This window comes from Malurus melanocephalus, unplaced genomic scaffold, assembly GCF_030028575.1.
Source record: "Malurus melanocephalus ecotype Western Australia unplaced genomic scaffold, MMel_1.1 scaffold_25, whole genome shotgun sequence".
Taxonomy (NCBI): Eukaryota; Metazoa; Chordata; class Aves; order Passeriformes; family Maluridae; genus Malurus; species Malurus melanocephalus.
In genome coordinates, this window is record NW_026623257.1 from 3,236,210 (window position 1) to 3,244,260 (window position 8,051).

An 8,051-nucleotide genomic window follows, 5' to 3' on the forward strand; every position below is an offset into this window, starting at 1 on the left:
GCATTTACTGAACAGCTTTTAAATTATCAATATTTATAAGGGCCCTTAGAATTACTAGCACTCCATGGGTTGCCTATTTTCTGAGTTTTTATCTTTCTTTTTAGAGTATTTCAACAGACTAGTGAGCAAGCTGGTGTGACTGGATCCGCGTAAAAGATTTTTGCATGAAACAAAGCTGATATCCAAGTGTAATGTGGGGTGAACTACTCCCCCTTTTTATTCCTTCTGCATGATCAAAGGGAATTAAACCAGAAGTACTATTATTATGTACAGGAATAATGAAGCTTCAAGGAGGAAAACTCTATCATCCAAAGGCAAGTAAATGTGGTTTTCTTACCAACTTATTAATATTTGAACAATATAAATGAGAGACAAGAAGAGTTCATTTGAGTCACTCTGCTTTCCTGAGTATAGACTGGACAGACAAATAGAGAAGTTAATAGCAATGTCAAGGTGCAGTAGGAAAACATTAAGAGATATTAAGCCATCTCTGTGCTAAGCAAATCAAAGTACAAACAAAATCATGAAGTAAAAGCTATGCTGACACTGAATTGTTTAAGGGATTTGAAACTCTGATCCTATATTGCTACAAACAGTTCTAGATTACTTCTGGAAGACCTACGTTTTTCTTTTTAATTTTTTTTTTCATTTCCTTTTCCCTTTTTCCTCTTTCCTCTTTTTTCATTCCTCTTCCTCTTCCCTTTTAATTCTTTATTTTCTTCTCCTTTTTCTGCTTCTTCTTCAAGACCTTTGGAAGTTTAAAACAAGCTAAGGAAAGCCCACTCTAAAGAGTGAGACTTTACATAGTTCGTTCTAGATGATATGTCATATAATTTATAAGCAAAAGAAGACAGACACTGTTAATCAAAATAAATAAACAAATAAATTTCAGTTTTCCTTCTCCAGTCAGAACTAGAAGAACTGTTAATTATTACTATTTTTTAATCTTTGATTTTCATTGAGTCATTCTATGGTTATTTATATTATGATTAACTAGAATTAATTCATTACAAACTAGCCCTWGTTTTTAATTCTTCCTGCTAAGGCWGTTCCACTGATTTMATTTTCTAAAGAACAATGATTGAGTAGAGGAAAACTGACATTGAAACATAGAACTGAACTGGGCAGCTGCWGGTTGTTCTGAAGGAATGTGAACTCTCATTGCCTTTAGAAAGCACATCCTAAACTGAAGGTTAACCATATATGCAGAAATTGATGTTTTCGACAATGTTCTAAGTGGAAAGGTGTGATATCTTCTGAATGCAACATCTGCTCTGAAGCCCTGGGGAGAATAGAAGGGGCCTCTGGGTGTCTGTTTCCTGTCTTTTAAAGAAATCCCGAGCCAACCATGAACCTGGGGTAAAACATCCAAGTTTTGCTTCTAGCCCTCAGGTCTGAAAGAGCCAGTGATAATCTTGGGTGGATCAGCATTGGAAAGATATAGAATAAAATACACGTTTTTTGGCTTTCCCAAGACAAAAGCCCTTGATGATATAAATAAACATTTTTCAGTTGTCTAAAACACTATTTTTTCTTCAGTCCACTGTTGAAGTGTTAAGAAAATGAAAGCTRTAAGAATTGTCTTCAATAGTGTATTTTCATTTTTACTATAAAGGCTGTAACATTTGGTAGCGAATGCTGCAAATTCTGTGAAAAGAGCAGGACATAATTCTTTTGTGGTTCTAGAGAACCTGGGTAGTCTTACAGTTCACATGAAGGTCGGCACAACRTGCAAAACATCTCAGACAGTGAGGTTCCTAAGGTTTCCTTGAAATCTGTCTCACAGGGAATTCCTTGAAAATCACGGCCTTCATGGCAATGTGCACATATGTTCCCAGTATTTCATGAAATGCTTGCGATAAAATCATCACGTCTGATAAAGAGGACTGATTTTGTTGGAAAGAGAATAGCTAAACCATTCCAATTTTATAGAGAAAAAGAAATGCACAGACAGTGAAATTTTGTTAATTCAGTTGTTCTTTGTAGGAAAACTCAGCAAAACATCTGCCCACGCTTCTGTGACTGCTCTGAAAAGACAAAACTGCTATGTCTGTTGCTTCTTAGTCTTTTTCCCTTATTTAGGATAAACTCACTGTTCATTTCTTCCACTTTCTTTTTCCAGTGTTGTTCAGACACAAAATGTGGCATTACTGTTTTTATTTTAATTCAAATAAAGATAGAAGAAATGGATGTTACTTCATAGTTTATGTTGTGTCATAGAGAACTCAGTCRTCCAACAGAAAAGTGGAAGAACAATGATTTGGACTCAGTCAAAGTCTCCCATTTCCTGAACTTTCATTATAGYATCCTAGAACCACTAATTTCTGCATTATCCTTTTAGGACTAACAGACATAGGATGAAAATAAAAACTATAAATACATATTATAAATACACATTAACATTAAGACTTTTCTTTTTTATTTTTTAAATTATAGTTCTTRTCTTCAAGATGCTGGTAATGTTGAGCTTCACATTGTGAAAGGAACACGTTGTGGCATTGAGTGCCCTTCACCAAACAGCAGGAAACTCTGTAAAGATCAATCAAATAGACAAGACGTGAAAAATATTCTGTTAAAAATCTTCTACACATATGCTAAATTGCAACTTTTATTGACTAATTATTTTTTCTTTTTGGTTATTGTCATGTTAAGTGATCATTAAGTGTATTTTCTAAAAAGCTAACAGCTCATATCTCTTTCAAAATAAGTCTGATGTCTAAAAAGAGTTCTCTAATTGGGCAATTACCAATTGTACTGATACTGARTTCTCTCAATGACCATAATTGGATGATTGTAACCTCTGTGGATAGATAAAAAGAAGAAAATAGGTAATCTTTGATATCATCTCTCAGAGAATCCTTCTGGACAAAATGTTCAGTGAAGAGCTGTAAAAACACATCACACTGTGAGGGAGCAACTGGCTCATGGGCCAGGCACAAAGGGTCACAGTGAATGGGGCRATATTAGGTCTGGCAGTCAGTGACCAGTGGGGCTTTTCAGGGCTTCATTTCAGGCTTTGTGCTCTCTAACCTTCATTAATCCTTGGATAAAGGACTCAGARGAATACTAAGAAAATTTACTGACAATAATAAATTGTGAGGAGCTGTTGATTGCCTCAAAATCATGGACGCCCTGCAAAGAAGCCACTACAAATATAAAGTCTGGGCAAACACCAGCTCCATGAAGTTCAACAAGGGAAAGTGCTGGATTCTGCACCTGGAATGGGAAACCCTGAACGCATGTACAGATTGTGAAATTAGGGGCTGGTGAGTGCTGCAGAAAGGAACCTGGGGTCCTGGTCARTGGCAAGTTGAATCTGAGCCAGCAGTGCCCTGGCAGCCAGGAGGGACAGCCCTGTCCTGGGGGCATCAGGCACAGCATCGCCAGCCGGGCAAGGGAGGGGATTGTCCCGCTCTGCTCTGACCTGGGGCAGCCTCACCTCAAGGGCTGGGGGTAGCTATCATAAATATAAAATTACTGTAATGCAGCTACTGCTATCAATTAATACATAATAATAAGACATATATATATATATATATATATATATATATATTGCTAATAGATCTTTTAGCTACTAAATAGATAATTAGTTTGAAATTCTCTGAGGTTTTCCATTCACTTACTTCCTACTATCATGATCAAAATTAAATTGAATGTGTGCTGCCTGCAGTTGTTATACAGTTTGCTAAGTTATTGGTTTGCATCTTACTGTCTCTTGATCTATTTTTAAACCTATTTATTATGTTACTTAATATACTAGGGATTAGAAGGAAAATTGAGATTAAGTTCCTGCTTCACACTTCCACCAGCATATCTTTCCAACTGGCCTGTAAGAGCCACCTCTGTAATATTTTTCTCAACCAGAAACAGTCACTTGTTTTGAATAATTGATCCACTGATCCAGCTGCTGATCAGCCACAGAAAATACTGGGCTTAGATGCTGCTGTTTAGTTTAAAATCCTATCAATGACAGTCASAGTTTCTTCAGCACAAACTCTGAGCTCACATGAGGCACACGAAGCAGCAATATACAGACATTAAGGCCTCGCATCTCACTGCAGGAATACTGGCAGTGCATTTCCTCACCACAGCGTCAATGCTGGCTGAAATGCTGCACACCACAGAGAGGTACTGCAGTTCTAATGAACCTGGGAATCTCGCAGGCTCTTCAGGTCATCTCAAAGTCAGTGTCATGTCCTAGTCTTTCTCCAGCACTGCTGTTATCTTTTTGGTTTTTCTGCCAGGTTTTTTTCTTGCCTGTAGTTTTTCATGATTTCTGGGCCACTCAGCTCAGTCTCTGAAATACCTTCTCTTATAGATGAACCCTTTCTATTATAAGCCATTTCTACCACCTCTCTGAGCATGAGGATAAGGACACAGAGATKCCAGAAGGCTTCAGATTGAAGAGATGCATGCCAAAAACATGAAGAGCTGCCTCAGAAAATGGGTGCTAGGAGCCGTGGTAGCAATCTCAGGTTGACAGAAGCACCCACAGATCCTTTGAWCATAATTTTTGAACTCACACATTTTTAGAAGACTTTGATATTCGACAGCAGCCATATATTTTTTTTTGATATAGCAGGCAGCTTTTCCTTTTTTTTGCCTTTCTGTTTCAGCAGACAGACACATGAGTGAGATCAATACAGTCAGGGGTAGGTCAGAACTGGTCTGGACATACACTACCTTCAGGAAAAAATAATGCTTCTGACTCATAACACAGAAACCAAGGACAGTGCAAGATCATATTTAAAAGCCGYAGATTAAGCAAATAACAACATTATATAAAATAATCCTTCTTGAATTTAACCTGAGAAACAGAGTATTTTGAATTATTTTGTGTAAATCTAAGTCAGAAGATGAAGGGCTAATGAGAGCCTCCTTTCTGTCCACAGGACTGTTTTCTGTGAATTGTTTTTTTATTTCTTTTAACTAAAGAAATGTTAAACTAACAGAACCTTCAACCCAAATTTTACAGAGCATTGAGTATATAATAATGGTAACAGATTTTTTCTTTTGACTTACATTTTTTTWWAAAAAATCTAATCTATACAGTAAAACAATAAAAAACAAATCAAACCAAAACTACCAGATATTGAAATGCATCATTTTTTAAACTATGACTATATCATAGACATAACTTTAATATAAACAAAATAAGTGCCTTTACCATTTCAGCCTCAGATTATTAGACTCCATCTGATCTCACTTCAAAGTTACTTTAAATATAATTATCAATTCAAATATATATAATATCCTTGGCAGGCAGGTAGGCCTGTCCTGGAGGGCATCAGGCACRGCATCACCAGTCAGGCAAGGGAGGGGATTGTCCCTCTCTGCATTGCACTGGGGTGGCCTCACCTCWAGTCCTGTGTACAATTTGGGGTGTCACAACATCAGAAAGGCATCAAACTGTTAAGATAGTGTCCAACAGAGGACCACARGGATGATGAGTGGCCTTAGGCTTAGCTGTACGAGGAGCAGCTGAGGTGATTTAGTCTGTTCGGCCTGGAGTAGAGGTGTTTGAGGGGTGGCCTCATTGTGGTCTTCAGCAAAAAAGGAATCAGAGGAACACAATCRGATCTTCACAAAAGGAATCAGAGGAACAGACACCGATCTCTTCACTCTTGTGACCTGTGGCAGGATCAAAACAGCATGAAGCTGAGACRGGGGAGGTTTAGTTTTTATATTCTTTCTCCAAAGGGTGACTGAGCAATTGAACAGACTCCCCAGGSAAGTGGTTGAAGCACCAAGCTGGACAGAGTTCAGGAAGTTTTTGGACAATGCTCTTGAGTAAATAATATGACTCTTGCAGGACAGGAATAGGACTTGATAATTCTGACTTGATCCTAAAGAACACAGCATATTCTTTAATTTTATTCTATTCTTCTATTTCAAACGTGTAGGATTTGACTGTTACTCTATTTATCATCTGCATAGAAGAGATTGGGGTAAAGATGCCAGGGAAAAATTGTATTGTAGGGTTTCTTTAAGTAGAGTAAGACAATAAATGAGCATGAGAAATCTGAGACCTGACTCAGACTTTAATGGGTACTGTTGACCAGAAGAACAGGCAGATAGATTTCCCTTTCCATAGGCTGTAAAACTGCAGCAGAAATACTCTTGTTTCCCTAAATTATTCACTTCTGAAATAYCATTGCATGAATCTGTTCCTTTCCTAGTGTCTCTTGAATTCTTAAAATTGACACATCAATCCTTGCATCTGTGTTAAGACACCTAAAGCTCACTGATAAGGAGGACAGCATAACAACAGAGAGCAAAGAAGATTAGTATTTTCTAATGAAAGAACATGAAAGACAATATCTAGGATGCRTTTGCTATTATCCTTTAATGAAATTTTTTCACAGATTTATCAGAACATGGAAAAGATGGAATAGGTTTTTAATTTTGGGTAATATCATATTTAAGTTAACAGTGCAAAGTGTGCCTGTTCAATATTTAAACACTTCAGTGTTTACACACTAGACAAAAATTAGGCAATTTTGATTGTTAAGTTGATGAAGTTGTAGTGAAGCACACATTTTCATGTTCATTCAATTCCTAAAAAACCTTTGAAGGAATACGTGTGGGAAAGATGAAAAGAAATGTTTTTTCCTTCCCAGAAAAGTACCACACCCTTTTAGAGAGGAAAATTTTGTTGGCACTAAGCAACTATTTAGCTACCTTTGTCAAAATTCTTTTCTCTACTACAAGCTTTCTGTGTAATTTTGGATATGTCACGTAAGGATAGACTAAAGGTTCTTCCAGCAATAGTCCATCTGGTGGAATCAGACAGCCTCCACATTTAATGCAAAATTACAAAAATAATTTTATTAAGGGGGTCATCAATTCAATTAACCATTGAGCAATGTTGCTTGTCCCTTAAGGTGTAGGATAYTTAAATATCATCAGGGTCATGTCTCAGTGCAATGCTGTTAACGACGTCTGGGCTCTGGTATCAGAACAACTTTCTTGGGGCTTCCCAGCTCCAAACTCCAGTTGCTATCCAGGAGATTTCAATGACCAGGCAACTGTGACTTCAGATGGGATGGGTAAATGTTCCAGAACCCTGGAGTGTGGTTCTCTGCACTAATCCCAGTTACAGGTGGGTCTCTGCATTTTAGACTAGCCAGCCTGAAGCTCAGGAAATGTGGCTACTCCACAGCTGCAGAGTCAGAAACACCAATTTTCTGGCAGTGATGTATTTGACCAAGAATCAACACAGAATTTCCATGGATGCCCTTTCTTGCCTCRGGGAAAAATGTAGTTGAATAAGTCAGTGCAATTGAAAGTCTGAAATGAAATGTGTTTATGATACCACAAAGATTACTTTCTGACCTTAATCATTAATTATTTTTCACTAGTTGAATTCCCAGACTGCTTGGTAATTTTTATTACCTTTTTGTCTTAACAAACATTATTTCTTTGTTGTTCAGAAGTCAGAAATAAACTGTTATTGTATTTTATTGGAGAATCACAATGGAATGTTTTGCCTGGAGTATTGCATCATTCATTTTAAAGCAAGGGATTTTAGAACTTTGTTCTTTATTAACTAAAAAAAAAAAAAAAATATTCTGAAACAGTATTAAAAATCCATGGTAACAGATATTTATACATAAAATACGCAAGCAGTAATATCTGTTCCTGAGACATAATCACACATAGTTGATTACATTACAAATAAAAACTTACCATTTTCAATAGCAAGRAATTGTTTATTATGAATACACATTACATTTTATTAGTGAGACTATTATTTCAGTTATATAACAAAGAAAAATTCRTTTTCTGGGTAGAGTAGGAGTGGAACAACTTGTTCTTTTCTTCATCTATATGAGAGAATTCTGAGCTCCTCCTGTTTGCTCTGACTTTTCCCAGAGATATTCTTTGCTGCACAATTTGAGGTGAGTAGTTGAAGGACAGACTTAAAAGGTGGAATAATGATTACTTCCGATGGGGCAGTCTTCTGAGGAAGCACAGAAATTTCTGGAATGAAGTTATAATTTTATGTCATGTTCAAATTAATTTTACATTACTGTTTTTGGGGGGTTGTT